Source organism: Dermacentor albipictus, chromosome 2, assembly GCF_038994185.2.
Source record: "Dermacentor albipictus isolate Rhodes 1998 colony chromosome 2, USDA_Dalb.pri_finalv2, whole genome shotgun sequence".
Taxonomy (NCBI): domain Eukaryota; kingdom Metazoa; phylum Arthropoda; class Arachnida; order Ixodida; family Ixodidae; genus Dermacentor; species Dermacentor albipictus.
The window spans coordinates 73,580,487-73,599,541 of NC_091822.1; the positions used below are offsets into that span (position 1 = coordinate 73,580,487).

General features: G+C 42.4%; 4 non-coding genes across 4 annotated transcripts; all 4 read left to right on the forward strand.

Annotated features, from left to right (window-relative positions):
• Positions 1-3,136: 3,136 nt before the first annotated feature.
• LOC139056524 (U5 spliceosomal RNA) lies at positions 3,137-3,262 on the forward strand. Its single transcript, XR_011512410.1, has one exon. It is a non-coding gene; the product is annotated as a U5 spliceosomal RNA (small nuclear RNA).
• Positions 3,263-6,399: 3,137 nt separating this feature from the next.
• LOC139056525 (U5 spliceosomal RNA) lies at positions 6,400-6,525 on the forward strand. Its single transcript, XR_011512411.1, has one exon. It is a non-coding gene; the product is annotated as a U5 spliceosomal RNA (small nuclear RNA).
• Positions 6,526-9,662: 3,137 nt separating this feature from the next.
• Positions 9,663-9,788, forward strand: LOC139056526 (U5 spliceosomal RNA). Its single transcript, XR_011512412.1, has one exon. It is a non-coding gene; the product is annotated as a U5 spliceosomal RNA (small nuclear RNA).
• A 3,136-nt stretch (positions 9,789-12,924) lies between these two features.
• LOC139056567 (U5 spliceosomal RNA) lies at positions 12,925-13,050 on the forward strand. Its single transcript, XR_011512451.1, has one exon. It is a non-coding gene; the product is annotated as a U5 spliceosomal RNA (small nuclear RNA).
• The last annotated feature ends 6,005 nt before the right edge of the window (positions 13,051-19,055 follow it).

Sequence of the window (19,055 nt, forward strand, 5' to 3'; positions counted from 1 at the left end):
CTACCATTCCAATCAAAAGAAAGGTTTACGTTGTTGATTGGCGCGATATCGATGAGCAAGCGTATCTGGTGTTGCCGCAGTGGCAGTCCGAGCGCAGTTACCGCTCCTGTGCATCATCGCGCAATAATAGCGTTACTGTCAGAAAAGTCTAACCTGCGCCTGCGCGCGCCGTTGTCGGCGTACGGATCCGTAACAGCGTGGCGTATAGGCGTAAGCTGTTCGAAAGAGCATTAATACGTTCGGAGAAAGCTTTTTAAACAGAAGCAACTCGCGCCCCGATACCTCAACTACTAACTAGATCCCATCCTGTGCCATATTACTTAAGCTGCGCAGGCTGGTCCTTGCGGCGAGTTGATTGCAGACCATTAATCCATTATTGTTCCTATTGAGAAACAACACATTCGGCACATAGTAAAACACTGAGTAAGATAGACTAGGTCCGGCTGCGTGAAATATTAGAACGAACAGATTTCATTACGGCATATGATAAACACGTTGATACCGAGTACATGAAATTTCTAGATACACTTAAAAATGCCGTTAAACGGCGGTCTGTGACGACCCATAAAAATACATCTACCCAAAGTGTCCTTGGATGAACACTGAAATATTAACATTGTAAAAACATAAATGGTACCACAAATGGTAACAGTTCACATCAAACGAATCTTACCTAACTCAATTTAAACGCTATCTAAAGCTATCTATGTTCTCTATGAGGAAAAGGAAAAAAACATGTTATTCATCTCTCGTGAAGCAGGCGCATGTAAATACAAAAAAACATTGGGACACGGTAAATTACGCAATCGGCTTAGGATCGAACATCTCTACTTTCCCTGAAACTGTTGACGAAGGTACAGTTGAATCATTTGGTAGCTATTTTGCCTCCGTAGAGCCTAAGGTAGCTGCACAAGTACATGCTGATGTTCCTTCAGTGAAAATGGCAGAGCGTGACAACAACACTTTTGCATTGCCTCACATAGAAATTGAAGAATTAGTTACAACAGTAAACAACCCTTCAGTCTCTAAGGCGGCAGAACCTGATTGATGCATTACCTGTTAGGCTGATAAAAAACAACTTTGATATGCTGGGAATCTATCTACTGCATATCTTGAACCATACGTTGGAAAATGGAGTGTATCCTGATCAACTGCAGGTCAAGAAGGTCATATCCATCTTTAATAGCGGTGAGCGATCCGACATAGAAAAGTACAGGCCTATATCGCTGCTAAATGCAATCAATGCAGTTTTTGTAAAGACACTTTGTAAGCGTATACAAAATTTTTAAAAGAAATATAACATCACCTGTCCTAATCAGCATGGCTTCTGGCGCCAAAGATCAACGTGTTTCGCAGTTGTTGTTCTTACACAACTCATAAATACTGCACTGCATAATAACAAACTAGCCTTAGTAGTTTACTTAGATGTATCCAAAGCTTTCGATGCGGTAGATCAGACAATACTGTGCAACAGAAATTGGAAAATTAGTGTCTGAAAGGAAATATTTATAATCCAATTAAATGTTATTTTTCAAATAGGAAACAATATGTTGCTGTAAACAATCTAACCTCTCTACTACAAAACACTATTTTCTGGCTTCTGCAAGGTTCCTTGCTGGGCCTCTGTTTTCTTTATAATAACGATCTTCCGTCAGGTCTGAAGGATTCTGAACCTATTATGCATGCCGATGACATAGCATTACTTTCCACAGGCGATAATTTAGAGGAACTGAAATGTACATTTAATGAAGAACTTAGCAAAGTATCACAATGGTACATAAGTAATCAGCTGACTCTTTATAACCAGAAAATAAAGTACGCCGTGTTTCACTCGCGAATAATATAAATTATCACCACGTTGCATCAATTATTAACAACAAGAATGCGCTCAGCGTGACGCAATGCAAGTTATATCTTGGTGCTGTGTTTGAGTCTGATATGCACTGGAAGGAACAAATTATTACTGTCTGCTCCAAATGAAGTCATGGCTGTCATGTATTACTAAAAGCTGTAGAGTGCTTTGGTCTTTCGATTTCACGCGCTCTGTATTTCTCATTTGCGCTCAGCGATTTGTGCTATTGCCTGCAAACGAGGGGCAAGACATACAAAACATATTGAGACCATGTTTGTCGCCTTCAATAACGTGCTATTCGTATGATAAATTATTCAAGAAATTCTCACCCATGTATGTCCTTTCTGAACAGCTACGGATGTTATCCGTATCAATTTCACATAAATTGAAGATAGCTGAAGTAGTAAATGGATTAATAAGGTCCAATAACGAGCTGCTGCTTACTATTTTCAGATTATCAATGAAACAAACAGGAGCAGCTACAAACAGCCTATTTACCTTCCCGCCTTCTCATTATACATACAGCCATAGACCTATACAATATAAAGGAAACTACGTGTGTAATGAAGTTCCAAACGAAGTAATGCAAAGGAATGATATTTTAGCATCGTTAAAACATCTTTTCCTCTTTACTATGGAACTACTGGAATGAAGAAGCGTGTAAATAAGTTTACAAAAAAAGAAACAGCTTGTTTTTATTTTTGATGCCCTGTCGGTGCTTTGGTCGTTCTTTGGACTTTGGACTCTGCTTCGGTCGAATATACCACAAAGTTATATACTGAAGCTTGCCAATTTTCTTGCGTGTCACTGAAGTGTGTTGTGATTGAGCCCATTCAACAAAAAGTCTGCCAATATTATAGTACTTGTTTAGAGTGTGGGCCCATCACTAGCCTTGAAGGCTATGGGTGGGACCAACTGCGTGTGTACTGGATTTTAGAACTAATAATAAAAAGTATCCGGTAAAAAAACAGGCCAGCGCATGCGTTTAAATCTTCGATGTTCAACACCAGATGGCGACAGCAGCGCATAAAAATGGCAGTCGTGCAGTGCAAGCAATCCGGGCTATTTTTAACACTGTTATTAGCTTTTAAACGTGAATACGGAAACATTCAAAATTTCTCTATTAACAAGTACATGTCGAAAAGCCCAGGCAGGTATACACTTGCTAAAGAATAACATGAGTTGAGGTTTCAGCATGCAAATTTGAGAATAGCTTGAAGGTTCGCTTGGCCAAGTAAGTGACACCATTTAGCAGACCAGTCTCGCACAGCATAGGTAATTTCATCGCTCAGGTCTCTCCTCAAATCCACGTATTAATCTTTCGCCTTTTACTAAAGATTACCGTGGGGAGGGACACTCCAATGAGCCTATAGGCCAATTTTTGAGAGGCCTTGCCCGTTTGGGCAGGGCCTACCATTCCAATCAAAAGAAAGATTTACGTTGTTGATTGGCGCGATATCGATGAGCAAGCGTATCTGGTGTTGCCGCAGTGGCAGTCCGAGCGCAGTTACCGCTCCTGTGCATCATCGCGCAATAATAGCGTTACTGTCAGAAAAGTCTAACCTGCGCCTGCGCGCGCCGTTGTCGGCGTACGGATCCGTAACAGCGTGGCGTATAGGCGTAAGCTGTTCGAAAGAGCATTAATACGTTCGGAGAAAGCTTTTTAAACAGAAGCAACTCGCGCCCCGATACCTCAACTACTAACTAGATCCCATCCTGTGCCATATTACTTAAGCTGCGCAGGCTGGTCCTTGCGGCGAGTTGATTGCAGACCATTAATCCATTATTGTTCCTATTGAGAAACACTACATTCGGTACATAGTAAAACACTGAGTAAGATAGACTAGGTCCGGCTGCGTGAAATATTAGAACGAACAGATTTCATTACGGCATATGATAAACACGTTGATACCGAGTACATGAAATTTCTAGATACACTTAAAAATGCCGTTAAACGGCGGTCTGTGACGACCCATAAAAATACATCTACCCAAAGTGTCCTTGGATGAACACTGAAATATTAACATTGTAAAAACATAAATGGTACCACAAATGGTAACAGTTCACATCAAACGAATCTTACCTAACTCAATTTAAACGCTATCTAAAGCTATCTATGTTCTCTATGAGGAAAAGGAAAAAAAACATGTTATTCATCTCTCGTGAAGCAGGCGCATGTAAATACAAAAAAACATTGGGACACGGTAAATTACGCAATCGGCTTAGGATCGAACATCTCTACTTTCCCTGAAACTGTTGACGAAGGTACAGTTGAATCATTTGGTACCTATTTTGCCTCCGTAGAGCCTAAGGTAGCTGCACAAGTACATGCTGATGTTCCTTCAGTGAAAATGGCAGAGCGTGACAACAACACTTTTGCATTGCCTCACATAGAAATTGAAGAATTAGTTACAACAGTAAACAACCCTTCAGTCTCTAAGGCGGCAGAACCTGATTGATGCATTACCTGTTAGGCTGATAAAAAACAACTTTGATATGCTGGGAATCTATCTACTGCATATCTTAAACCATACGTTGGAAAATGGAGTGTATCCTGATCAACTGCAGGTCAAGAAGGCCATATCCATCTTTAATAGCGGTGAGCGATCCGACATAGAAAAGTGCAGGCCTATATCGCTGCTAAATGCAATCAATACAGTTTTTGTAAAGACACTTTGTAAGCGTATACAAAATTTTTAAAAGAAATATAACATCATCTGTCCTAATCAGCATGGCTTCTGGCGCCAAAGATCAACGTCTTTCGCAGTTGTTGTTCTTACACAACTCATAAATACTGCACTGCATAATAACAAACTAGCCTTAGTAGTTTACTTAGATGTATCCAAAGCTTTCGATGCGGTAGATCAGACAATACTGTGCAACAGAAATTGGAAAATTAGTGTCTGAAATGAAATATTTATAATCCAATTAAATGTTATTTTTCAAATAGGAAACAATATGTTGCTGTAAACAATCTAACCTCTCTACTACAAAACACTATTTTCTGGCTTCTGCAAGGTTCCTTGTTGGGCCTCTGTTTTCTTTATAATAACGATCTTCCGTCAGGTCTGAAGGATTCTGAACCTATTATGCATGCCGATGACATAGCATTACTTTCCACAGGCGATAATTTAGAGGAACTGAAATGTACATTTAATGAAGAACTTAGCCAAGTATCACAATGGTACATAAGTAATCAGCTGACTCTTTATAACCAGAAAATAAAGTACGCCGTGTTTCACTCGCGAATAATATAAATTATCACCACGTTGCATCAATTATTAACAACAAGAATGCGCTCAGCGTGACGCAATGCAAGTTATATCTTGGTGCTGTGTTTGAGTCTGATATGCACTGGAAGGAACAAATTATTACTGTCTGCTCCAAATGAAGTCATGGCTGTCATGTATTACTAAAAGCTGTAGAGTGCTTTGGTCTTTCGATTTCACGCGTTCTGTATTTCTCATTTGCGCTCAGCGATTTGTGCTATTGCCTGCAAACGAGGGGCAAGACATACAAAACATATTGAGACCATGTTTGTCGCCTTCAATAACGTGCTATTCGTATGATAAATTATTCAAGAAATTCTCACCCATGTATGTCCTTTCTGAACAGCTACGGATGTTATCCGTATCAATTTCACATAAATTGAAGATAGCTGAAGTAGTAAATGGATTAATAAGGTCCAATAACGAGCTGCTGCTTACTATTTTCAGATTATCAATGAAACAAACAGGAGCAGCTACAAACAGCCTATTTACCTTCCCGCCTTCTCATTATACATACAGCCATAGACCTATACAATATAAAGGAAACTACGTGTGTAATGAAGTTCCAAACGAAGTAATGCAAAGGAATGATATTTTAGCATCGTTAAAACATCTTTTCCTCTTTACTATGGAACTACTGGAATGAAGAAGCGTGTAAATAAGATTACAACAAAAGAAACAGCTTGTTTTTATTTTTGATGCCCTGTCGGTGCTTTGGTCGTTCTTTGGACTTTGGACTCTGCTTCGGTCGAATATACCACAAAGTTATATACTGAAGCTTGCCAATTTTCTTGCGTGTCACTGAAGTGTGTTGTGATTGAGCCCATTCAACAAAAAGTCTGCCAGTATTATAGTACTTGTTTAGAGTGTGGGCCCATCACTAGCCTTGAAGGCTATGGGTGGGACCAACTGCGTGTGTACTGGATTTTAGAACTAATAATAAAAAGTATCCGGTAAAAAAACAGGCCAGCGCATGCGTTTAAATCTTCGATGTTCAACACCAGATGGCGTCAGCAGCGCATAAAAATGGCAGTCGTGCAGTGCAAGCAATCCGGGCTATTTTTAACACTGTTATTAGCTTTTAAACGTGAATACGGAAACATTTAAAATTTCTCTATTAACAAGTACATGTCGAAAAGCCCAGGCAGGTATACACTTGCTAAAGAATAACATGAGTTGAGGTTTCAGCATGCAAATTTGAGAATAGCTTGAAGGTTCGCTTGGCCAAGTAAGTGACACCATTTAGCAGACCAGTCTCGCACAGCATAGGTAATTTCATCGCTCAGGTCTCTCCTCAAATCCACGTATTAATCTTTCGCCTTTTACTAAAGATTACCGTGGGGAGGGACACTCCAATGAGCCTATAGGCCAATTTTTGAGAGGCCTTGCCCGTTTGGGCAGGGCCTACCATTCCAATCAAAAGAAAGATTTACGTTGTTGATTGGCGCGATATCGATGATCAAGCGTATCTGGCGTTGCCGCAGTGGCAGTCCGAGCGCAGTTACCGCTCCTGTGCATCATCGCGCAATAATAGCGTTACTGTCAGAAAAGTCTAACCTGCGCCTGCGCGCGCCGTTGTCGGCGTACGGATCCGTAACAGCGTGGCGTATAGGCGTAAGCTGTTCGAAAGAGCATTAATACGTTCGGAGAAAGCTTTTTAAACAGAAGCAACTCGCGCCCCGATACCTCAACTACTAACTAGATCCCATCCTGTGCCATATTACTTAAGCTGCGCAGGCTGGTCCTTGCGGCGAGTTGATTGCAGACCATTAATCCATTATTGTTCCTATTGAGAAACACTACATTCGGTACATAGTAAAACACTGAGTAAGATAGACTAGGTCCGGCTGCGTGAAATATTAGAACGAACAGATTTCATTACGGCATATGATAAACACGTTGATACCGAGTACATGAAATTTCTAGATACACTTAAAAATGCCGTTAAACGGCGGTCTGTGACGACCCATAAAAATACATCTACCCAAAGTGTCCTTGGATGAACACTGAAATATTAACATTGTAAAAACATAAATGGTACCACAAATGGTAACAGTTCACATCAAACGAATCTTACCTAACTCAATTTAAACGCTATCTAAAGCTATCTATGTTCTCTATGAGGAAAAGGAAAAAAAACATGTTATTCATCTCTCGTGAAGCAGGCGCATGTAAATACAAAAAAACATTGGGACACGGTAAATTACGCAATCGGCTTAGGATCGAACATCTCTACTTTCCCTGAAACTGTTGACGAAGGTACAGTTGAATCATTTGGTACCTATTTTGCCTCCGTAGAGCCTAAGGTAGCTGCACAAGTACATGCTGATGTTCCTTCAGTGAAAATGGCAGAGCGTGACAACAACACTTTTGCATTGCCTCACATAGAAATTGAAGAATTAGTTACAACAGTAAACAACCCTTCAGTCTCTAAGGCGGCAGAACCTGATTGATGCATTACCTGTTAGGCTGATAAAAAACAACTTTGATATGCTGGGAATCTATCTACTGCATATCTTAAACCATACGTTGGAAAATGGAGTGTATCCTGATCAACTGCAGGTCAAGAAGGCCATATCCATCTTTAATAGCGGTGAGCGATCCGACATAGAAAAGTGCAGGCCTATATCGCTGCTAAATGCAATCAATACAGTTTTTGTAAAGACACTTTGTAAGCGTATACAAAATTTTTAAAAGAAATATAACATCATCTGTCCTAATCAGCATGGCTTCTGGCGCCAAAGATCAACGTCTTTCGCAGTTGTTGTTCTTACACAACTCATAAATACTGCACTGCATAATAACAAACTAGCCTTAGTAGTTTACTTAGATGTATCCAAAGCTTTCGATGCGGTAGATCAGACAATACTGTGCAACAGAAATTGGAAAATTAGTGTCTGAAATGAAATATTTATAATCCAATTAAATGTTATTTTTCAAATAGGAAACAATATGTTGCTGTAAACAATCTAACCTCTCTACTACAAAACACTATTTTCTGGCTTCTGCAAGGTTCCTTGTTGGGCCTCTGTTTTCTTTATAATAACGATCTTCCGTCAGGTCTGAAGGATTCTGAACCTATTATGCATGCCGATGACATAGCATTACTTTCCACAGGCGATAATTTAGAGGAACTGAAATGTACATTTAATGAAGAACTTAGCCAAGTATCACAATGGTACATAAGTAATCAGCTGACTCTTTATAACCAGAAAATAAAGTACGCCGTGTTTCACTCGCGAATAATATAAATTATCACCACGTTGCATCAATTATTAACAACAAGAATGCGCTCAGCGTGACGCAATGCAAGTTATATCTTGGTGCTGTGTTTGAGTCTGATATGCACTGGAAGGAACAAATTATTACTGTCTGCTCCAAATGAAGTCATGGCTGTCATGTATTACTAAAAGCTGTAGAGTGCTTTGGTCTTTCGATTTCACGCGTTCTGTATTTCTCATTTGCGCTCAGCGATTTGTGCTATTGCCTGCAAACGAGGGGCAAGACATACAAAACATATTGAGACCATGTTTGTCGCCTTCAATAACGTGCTATTCGTATGATAAATTATTCAAGAAATTCTCACCCATGTATGTCCTTTCTGAACAGCTACGGATGTTATCCGTATCAATTTCACATAAATTGAAGATAGCTGAAGTAGTAAATGGATTAATAAGGTCCAATAACGAGCTGCTGCTTACTATTTTCAGATTATCAATGAAACAAACAGGAGCAGCTACAAACAGCCTATTTACCTTCCCGCCTTCTCATTATACATACAGCCATAGACCTATACAATATAAAGGAAACTACGTGTGTAATGAAGTTCCAAACGAAGTAATGCAAAGGAATGATATTTTAGCATCGTTAAAACATCTTTTCCTCTTTACTATGGAACTACTGGAATGAAGAAGCGTGTAAATAAGATTACAACAAAAGAAACAGCTTGTTTTTATTTTTGATGCCCTGTCGGTGCTTTGGTCGTTCTTTGGACTTTGGACTCTGCTTCGGTCGAATATACCACAAAGTTATATACTGAAGCTTGCCAATTTTCTTGCGTGTCACTGAAGTGTGTTGTGATTGAGCCCATTCAACAAAAAGTCTGCCAGTATTATAGTACTTGTTTAGAGTGTGGGCCCATCACTAGCCTTGAAGGCTATGGGTGGGACCAACTGCGTGTGTACTGGATTTTAGAACTAATAATAAAAAGTATCCGGTAAAAAAACAGGCCAGCGCATGCGTTTAAATCTTCGATGTTCAACACCAGATGGCGTCAGCAGCGCATAAAAATGGCAGTCGTGCAGTGCAAGCAATCCGGGCTATTTTTAACACTGTTATTAGCTTTTAAACGTGAATACGGAAACATTTAAAATTTCTCTATTAACAAGTACATGTCGAAAAGCCCAGGCAGGTATACACTTGCTAAAGAATAACATGAGTTGAGGTTTCAGCATGCAAATTTGAGAATAGCTTGAAGGTTCGCTTGGCCAAGTAAGTGACACCATTTAGCAGACCAGTCTCGCACAGCATAGGTAATTTCATCGCTCAGGTCTCTCCTCAAATCCACGTATTAATCTTTCGCCTTTTACTAAAGATTACCGTGGGGAGGGACACTCCAATGAGCCTATAGGCCAATTTTTGAGAGGCCTTGCCCGTTTGGGCAGGGCCTACCATTCCAATCAAAAGAAAGATTTACGTTGTTGATTGGCGCGATATCGATGATCAAGCGTATCTGGTGTTGCCGCAGTGGCAGTCCGAGCGCAGTTACCGCTCCTGTGCATCATCGCGCAATAATAGCGTTACTGTCAGAAAAGTCTAACCTGCGCCTGCGCGCGCCGTTGTCGGCGTACGGATCCGTAACAGCGTGGCGTATAGGCGTAAGCTGTTCGAAAGAGCATTAATACGTTCGGAGAAAGCTTTTTAAACAGAAGCAACTCGCGCCCCGATACCTCAACTACTAACTAGATCCCATCCTGTGCCATATTACTTAAGCTGCGCAGGCTGGTCCTTGCGGCGAGTTGATTGCAGACCATTAATCCATTATTGTTCCTATTGAGAAACACTACATTCGGTACATAGTAAAACACTGAGTAAGATAGACTAGGTCCGGCTGCGTGAAATATTAGAACGAACAGATTTCATTACGGCATATGATAAACACGTTGATACCGAGTACATGAAATTTCTAGATACACTTAAAAATGCCGTTAAACGGCGGTCTGTGACGACCCATAAAAATACATCTACCCAAAGTGTCCTTGGATGAACACTGAAATATTAACATTGTAAAAACATAAATGGTACCACAAATGGTAACAGTTCACATCAAACGAATCTTACCTAACTCAATTTAAACGCTATCTAAAGCTATCTATGTTCTCTATGAGGAAAAGGAAAAAAAAACATGTTATTCATCTCTCGTGAAGCAGGCGCATGTAAATACAAAAAAACATTGGGACACGGTAAATTACGCAATCGGCTTAGGATCGAACATCTCTACTTTCCCTGCAACTGTTGACGAAGGTACAGTTGAATCATTTGGTACCTATTTTGCCTCCGTAGAGCCTAAGGTAGCTGCACAAGTACATGCTGATGTTCCTTCAGTGAAAATGGCAGAGCGTGACAACAACACTTTTGCATTGCCTCACATAGAAATTGAAGAATTAGTTACAACAGTAAACAACCCTTCAGTCTCTAAGGCGGCAGAACCTGATTGATGCATTACCTGTTAGGCTGATAAAAAACAACTTTGATATGCTGGGAATCTATCTACTGCATATCTTAAACCATACGTTGGAAAATGGAGTGTATCCTGATCAACTGCAGGTCAAGAAGGTCATATCCATCTTTAATAGCGGTGAGCGATCCGACATAGAAAAGTACAGGCCTATATCGCTGCTAAATGCAATCAATACAGTTTTTGTAAAGACACTTTGTAAGCGTATACAAAATTTTTAAAAGAAATATAACATCATCTGTCCTAATCAGCATGGCTTCTGGCGCCAAAGATCAACGTCTTTCGCAGTTGTTGTTCTTACACAACTCATAAATACTGCACTGCATAATAACAAACTAGCCTTAGTAGTTTACTTAGATGTATCCAAAGCTTTCGATGCAGTAGATCAGACAATACTGTGCAACAGAAATTGGAAAATTAGTGTCTGAAAGGAAATATTTATAATCCAATTAAATGTTATTTTTCAAATAGGAAACAATATGTTGCTGTAAACAATCTAACCTCTCTACTACAAAACACTATTTTCTGGCTTCTGCAAGGTTCCTTGCTGGGCCTCTGTTTTCTTTATAATAACGATCTTCCGTCAGGTCTGAAGGATTCTGAACCTATTATGCATGCCGATGACATAGCATTACTTTCCACAGGCGATAATTTAGAGGAACTGAAATGTACATTTAATGAAGAACTTAGCCAAGTATCACAATGGTCCATAAGTAATCAGCTGACTCTTTATAATCAGAAAATAAAGTACACCGTGTTTCACTCGCGAATAATATAAATTATCACCACGTTGCATCAATTATTAACAACAAGAATGCGCTCAGCGTGTCGCAATGCCAGTTATATCTTGGTGCTGTGTTTGAGTCTGATATGCACTGGAAGGAACAAATTATTACTGTCTACTCCAAATGAAGTCATGGCTGTCATGTATTACTAAAAGCTGTAGAGTGCTTTGGACTTTCGATTTCACGCGTTCTGTATTTCTCATTTGCGCTCAGCGATTTGTGCTATTGCCTGCAAACGAGGGGCAAGACATACAAAACATATTGAGACCATGTTTGTCGCCTTCAATAACGTGCTATTCGTATGATAAATTATTCAAGAAATTCTCACCCATGTATGTCCTTTCTGAACAGCTACGGATGTCATCCGTATCAATTTCACATAAATTGAAGATAGCTGAAGTAGTAAATGGATTAATAAGGTCCAATAACGAGCTCCTGCTTACTATTTTCAGATTATCAATGAAACAAAGAGGAGCAGCTACAAACAGCCTATTTACCTTCCCGCCTTCTCATAATACATACAGCCATAGACCTCTACAATAGAAAGGAGCCTACGTGTGTAATGAAGTTCCAAACGAAGTAATGGAAAGGAATGACATTTTGGCATCGTTAAAACATCTTTTCCTCTTTACTATGGAACTACTGGAATGAAGAAGCGTGTAAATAAATTTACAAAAAAAGAAACAGCTTGTTTTTATTTTTGATGCCCTGACGGTGCTTTGGTCGTTCTTTGGACTTTGGACTCTGCTTCGGTCGAATATACCACAAAGTTATATACTGAAGCTTGCCAATTTTCTTGCGTGTCACTGAAGTGTGTTGTGATTGAGCCCATTCAACAAAAAGTCTGCCAATATTATAGTACTTGTTTAGAGTGTGGGCCCATCACTAGCCTTGAAGGCTATGGGTGGGACCAACTGCGTGTGTACTGGATTTTAGAACTAATAATAAAAAGTATCCGGTAAAAAAAAGGCCAGCGCATGCGTTTAAATCTTCGATGTTCAACACCAGATGGCGACAGCTGCGCATGAAAATGGTAGTCGTGCAGTGCAAGCAATCCGGGCTATTTTAACACTGTTATTAGCTTTTAAACGTGAATACGGAAACATTTAAAATTTCTCTATTAACAAGTACATGTCGAAAAGCCCAGGCAGGTATACACTTGCTAAAGAATAACAAGAGTTGAGGTTTAAGCATGCAAATTTGAGAATAGCTTGAAGGTTCGCTTGGCCAAGTAAGTGACACCATTTAGCAGACCAGTCTCGCACAGCATAGGTAATTTCATCGCTCAGGTCTCTCCTCAAATCCACGTATTAATCTTTCGCCTTTTACTAATGATTACCGTGGGGAGGGACACTCCAATGAGCCTATAGGCCAATTTTTGAGAGGCCTTGCCCGTTTGGGCAGGGCCTACCATTGCAATCAAAAGAAAGATTTACGTTGTTGATTGGCGCGATATCGATGATCAAGCGTATCTGGTGTTGCCGCAGTGGCAGTCCGAGCGCAGTTACCGCTCCTGTGCATCATCGCGCAATAATAGCGTTACTGTCAGAAAAGTCTAACCTGCGCCTGCGCGCGCCGTTGTCGGCGTACCGATCCGTAACAGCGTCGCGTATACACCAGAACACCGTGAATTCAAAGGGCGCCGCCATATTGATGAGCGCCGGTCGCGCCATCTATCCCAAGCGCCGCGAAGTAGGAGGCTTGGGCTGCCACGCCGGGAGATGCGACCCGGCGCGAAAACGAAACTTGTGCTGTTTAGCTGGGCGGAAGGCGTGTGTCGCGTTTTTTCTAACCTGTCATTTTCGCTGTCTGGATTCAATCAAACTTCAAGACCTCATGCAAGTCCGCAATGGCCATACTGAGTGCTGTGCAGACTGCAGAAGCGAATACATCGGGTAGGTACGCTAGTACGTTTGTACAAACCGCGCGCTATATGCTAGAACACGTGTGAGCTTTTTGGCACGTAACCTGTGATGGAATTTACAGGACTGTGTTGGTGTCATATATTATTAAAGCACGCAGAACACTGTCATCTGCACTTTCAGTTTGGTCTTGTTTGTCATAGTGTCTACTGGGTTGGCCGCGTTTGGCAACCAACTGGCGAGGTCGTTTGACTGCCTGGTTAGCAGACGCCTGCCCTTCACCACCTGCACATTGAAAGCAAAATAGATGTTATAGTAAGAAGGGCTGTAGTTCTTTCCCATGCCATCACTGTTGCGAAGATATAAAGTCCTCTCAAAATGAAATAGAAAATACACCAGGCCAATTGTATCGTGCAACCACTTAAGAGTACAACATTCAGAACAAAAGCCTACAGCACTCGAACAAGCAGCATATGATGCTAAACCTGCACTCATTGGGAAATGAGGTACTACAGTAGTTATAATGTTCAACTACATGTGCAGTCAAAGCCCGTATAACAGGGCGAGCATGACAGATGCAAGTGATGTACAGTTGCACAAACCATGACAGGGCACGTAAAATTACCATCCCTACTTAAAGCTGCATCATCAGGACCCCTTTGGTACAAGACAACAACCGCACCTGCATTCCAAGAAATTAGCCCCACCAACTGCAGCTACCTGGTACCAGACGTGTTTCGATTGTGCGAGGCCATCGGATTGTTGGCGCTCCCTTAGAAAAAAAAACATTAAAAAAAAGCTAGTGAGAACGATCAAAATTTTGTTACAAAATACAAGAATACTTAAGCACCTTATTTTCCCCGCCATATGAACGGAAATATTTTGCGCTTTGCCCCGCATAACAGCCCGCACGCAGTTTAGAGCTCAGGAGGCTCAAATGAATTCGTTACGAATGACACCTGCAACACCAGCTCGTAAAGGTAGGTGGGCTGCAAGAAAACCTTCGGCGACGAGTAGTCGTCGTTTACGTTTTTGTGGACGCATGCCACGTGACGAGCAGACTTCGGTTTACTTTCATTAGCAATAACGCTCAGCAGCAAGGCCTACAACTTGTAGTTCACGCTTCATGGTCATTCCGTGCACCAGCTGCAAGTATCGCTAACCGCAAACTCAACTGTTCCGTTTAACCGTCGGGAGCTCTGCCTGAATGAAAACACGAAAAGGCTTGCCTTTTTGTTATAGCCAAGGCGAAGCAGCGGCGCGGGATTCCGCTCTGTAGGCTTGTTGCCCAGAAAGTGCTCGGAGCAAACCTGCGTGTTACACACATTACGTTTGTATGGCGCAAAGTTGAACGTGGCACCAAAATATACACAGATCGAATACTCACTCGAGCATTTTCACTGGGTTGGTAGTTCTTCCTATTCACTGCAGCTATCCACCGGTGGCGCAGCTTGGCATTCCTCGTTGCGGATGGAAATCGGTGCAGGCTGAAAACACCGCACCGGCACGATTCCCTACGTGTGTTGTGCACTTCGCAAACAGCGCTAAGCAACCTGCTCCTTTTCCGCTGGTTGTTTTGGCATCCAAACACGACGCAATGATGCCCAGATGACTTCTTGTACTTTGGATCCGTGTGAACGGGCACATTTCCGCACTTTGGAGCCCTAGAGCTGGCGCTTGCCATGTCTACTGGTCGCCGGCGAACACACTTTGGCAGCCCAGTACAAAACGGCGCCGGTCGACCGGGCAACCCGGGTGCTGCAGTATGCGTTCGGTTAGTCTGGGTGCGAGACTAGCGTGTTCTGGTCTATAGGCGTAAGCTGTTCGAAAGAGCATTAATAAGTTCGGAGAAAACTTTTTAAACAGAAGCATCTCGCGCCACGATACGTCAACTACTCACTAGATCCCATCCTGTGCCATATTACTTAAGCTGCGCAGGCTGGTCCTTGCGGTGAGTTGATTGCAGACCATTAATCCATTATTGTTCCTATTGAGAAACACTACATTCGGTACATAGTAAAACACTGAGTAAGATAGACTAGGTCCGGCTGCGTGAAATATTAGAAGGAACAGATTTCATTACGGCATATGATAAACACCTTGATACCGAGTACATGAAATTTCTAGATACACTTAAAAATGCCGTTAAACGGCGGTCCGTGCCGACCCATAAAAATACATCTACCCAAAGTGTCCTTGGATGAATACTGAAATATTAACATTGTAAAAACATTGTAAATACAGTTTTTGTGAAGGCACTTTGTAAGCGTATACAGAATTTTTAAAAGAAATATAACATCATCTGTCCTAATCAGCATGGCTTCAGGCGCCAAAGATCAACGTCTTTCACAGTTGTTGTTCTTACACATCTGATAAACACTGCACTGCATAATAACAAACTAGCCTTAGTAGTTTACTTAGATGTATCCAAAGCTTTCGATGCGGTAGATCAGACAATACTGTGCAACAGAAATGGGAAACTTAGGGCCTGAAAGGAAATATTTATAATCCAATTAAAAGTTATTTTTCCAATAAGAAACAATATGTTGCTGTAAACAATCTAACCTCTCTAGTACAAAACACTATTTTCTGTGTTCTGCAAGGTTCCTTGCTGGGCCTCTGTTTTCTTTATAATAACGATCTTCCGTTAGGTCTGAAGGATTCTGAACCTATTATGCATGCCGATGACTTAGCATTACTTTCCACAGGCGATAATTTAGAGGAACTGAAATGTACATTTAATGAAGAACTTAGCGAAGTATCACAATGGTCCATAAGTAATCAGCTGACTCTTTATAATCAGAAAATAAAGTACATCGTGTTTCACTCGCGCATAATATAAATTATCACCACGTTGCATCAATTATTAACAACAAGAATGTGCTCAGCGTGTCGCAATGCAAGTAATATCTTGGTGCTGTGTTTGAGTCTGATATGCACTGGAAGGAACAAATCATTAATGTCTGCTCCAAATTAAGTCATGGCTGTAATGTATTACTAAAAGCTGTAGAGTGCTTTGGTCTTTCGATTTCACGCGTTCTGTATTTCTCATTTGCGCTAAGCGATTTGTGCTATTGTCTGCAAACGAGGGGCAAGACATACAAAACATATTGAGACCATGTTTGTTGCCTTCAATAACGTGCTATTCATATGATAAATTATTCAAGAAGTACTCACCCCTGTATGCCCTTTTTGAACAGCTACGGATGTTACCCGTATCAATTTCACATAAAGTGAAGATAGCTGAAGTAGTAAATGGATTAATAAGGTCCAATAACGAGCTGCTGCTTACTATTTTCAGATTATCAATGAAACAAACAGGAGCAGCTACAAACAGCCTATTTACCTTCCCGCCTTCTCATAATACATACAGCCATAGACCTGTAGAATATAAAGGAGCCTACGTGTGTAATGAAGTTCCAAACGAAGTAATGGAAAGGAATGACATTTTGGCATCCTTAAAACATCTTTTCCTCTTTACTATGGAACTACAGGATTGAAGAAGCGTGTAAATATATTAAAAAAAAAGAAACAGCTTGTTTTTATTTTTGATGCCCTGTCGGTGCTTTGGTCGTTCTTTGGACTTTGGACTCTGCTTCGGTCGAATATACCACAAAGTTATATACTGAAGCTTGCCAATTTTCTTGCGTGTTACTGAAGTGTGTTGTGATTGAGCCCATTCAACAAGAAGTCTGCCAATATTATAGTAGTTGTTTAGAGTGCGGGCCCATCACTAGCCTTGAAGGCTACGGGTGGGACCAACTGCGTGTTTACTGGATTTTATAACTAATAATAAAAAGTATCCGGTAAAAAAAAGGCCGGCGCATGCGTTTAAAACTTCGATGTTCAACACCAGATGGCGACAGCTGCGCATGAAAATGGCAGTCGTGCAGTGCAAGCAATCCGGGCTATTTGTAACACTGTTATTAGCTTTTAAACGTGAATACAGAAACATTTAAAATTTCTCTATTAACAAGTACATGTCGAAAAGCCCAGTCAGGTATGCACTTGCTAAAGAATAACAAGAGTTGATGTTTAAGCATGCAAATTTTTTAATAGCTTGAACGTTCGCTTGGCCAAGTAAGTGACCCCATTTATGAGACCAGCCTCGGAGAGTATAGGTAATTTCATCGTTCAGGTCTCTCCTCAAATCCACGCGTCAACCGGTTAATTGCCGCCAGAACCAAGTTTCATCGTGCCCGCGCGAGGGCAGCACGAGGGGTTCCTGTCGCCATCCCACCGCCAAAGCATCACTTCTTCAACGTCCGGTCGGCGCCGGGTACGTCCGTGGACGAAGTCGTCGACGCCGTTGAAACCCTAGTCACCGTCAATGAAATCTATATGTCCAGCACCTTGGAGCGTTCGACTTTCAAGTCGGCATCAACTCTGCACCTGCAGTCCACAAGGTTCTCGAAGTAGGCGGCCTCCGCCTCGGAAACCAAGTCGCAGCCCTAGTCCGCGTGGCACGCCAAGTCGCCGGCGTCACCTGCATGTACCTCCCGAGCTATATTTCCGAAAACGAAGTAGCCGAGAGTTTGAAGATGTTTGGAACCACCCTGAAAATCGAGTAAGCGCGGTATAAAGACCGGCCCTGTATACGCACAGGTACAAGGTACCTTAAGATGAATATGAAACGCGACAACCCCCTCCCGAACTTCGCCCGGGTGAGTGGTCATCGTGCCACGTTTGAGTTCCGAGGTGTCCGCCGGCTGTGCCGTCGCTGCTGCCAGGAGGGACATTATAAGGCTCAATGCTAGACACCATTTCATCGACGGTGTGGCATCTTTGGCCACCCTGAGGAGACCTGCTCGCTTGCGTGTCGCCGCTGTGGTGGCGCGCACGCAAGCGTGGATTGCGCCGACCGAAAGTCTGATAGCATGGCCGCAATGGAAGTGGACGAGTTCCCGCCTCCCGGAAGGGCCCCGGAGGCCGAGAGGACGCAGCGGAAGTTGACGCCGCTGAAGGCAGCGCCCCGGTCCATACAGAAGAGCTGCAACGCCAGGGAAGGGGCGGAACACGGTCCTACGTTGCAGGACCTCGCACCGAGGACTCAACCGCAAGGTCCGCAAGACACCCGCATGGAAATCAAAGACACCGATGGCATTAAGACGCCAAGCCAGCGCGACGGCGTCCAGTCAGGAAGCGGCGCCGCAGCCGCATCTCATGGCGGCGGCAGCACCCGAAAGGGAGCACAACATGGCGACAACGGACACGCCCCTCCCCCCCTTCCAGGAAGGCGTGAGGCAGCAGAGCACCGAGCCGATGCCTGGTTCGAGTCGAGGGGAGGCGCGACAACGGAAGGACGCCGGCGGAAGCCCGAGCCAATGGTGGGATAAAACAGGCGACGAAGATGGGCAGGAGGTCACCACTGGCCCCCGCGCTAACACCGAAACAGGGCGAAGCAGCGGTTCGGCCGGGCAGTCAGGCCATGAAGCAGGGGGCGAAGAAGACGCCCAGTCTCAGGATCAACTTCCTGGTACAGAGCCTGTTGCACAACAGCAGGCTGCAGTTCTCCCAGCATCACGAAGTAGCCCCAAGGGGCGGCGAGAA